We start from the raw sequence: 286 nt of genomic DNA on the forward strand, positions 1-286 counted from the left end.
TCTCAGTGGATATTAAGTGGGTGGAGTCGTTGCGATGGGACATCATGAGATACAATTTTTTAACTCTTGGTTGTCCTGTGAGGCTGTACAATGAAGATTTTCATCTAAATTCATCAAATCTGTTTCTGCTGGTTATTGGATACTGAGTTCACTGGTCTCAGCTCCTGACTGATCTTTTGGAATTTTCTCATGCTGAGTGCACTGGTCACAGCTCCTGGCTGATCTTTTGGAATTTTCTTATTTTGAATTTTCATAAGGAGTACTTATAGCATCCTGCTGTTCAAAT

This window comes from Rhinatrema bivittatum, chromosome 10 (genome assembly GCF_901001135.1).
Source record: "Rhinatrema bivittatum chromosome 10, aRhiBiv1.1, whole genome shotgun sequence".
NCBI classification, from domain to species: Eukaryota; Metazoa; Chordata; class Amphibia; order Gymnophiona; family Rhinatrematidae; genus Rhinatrema; species Rhinatrema bivittatum.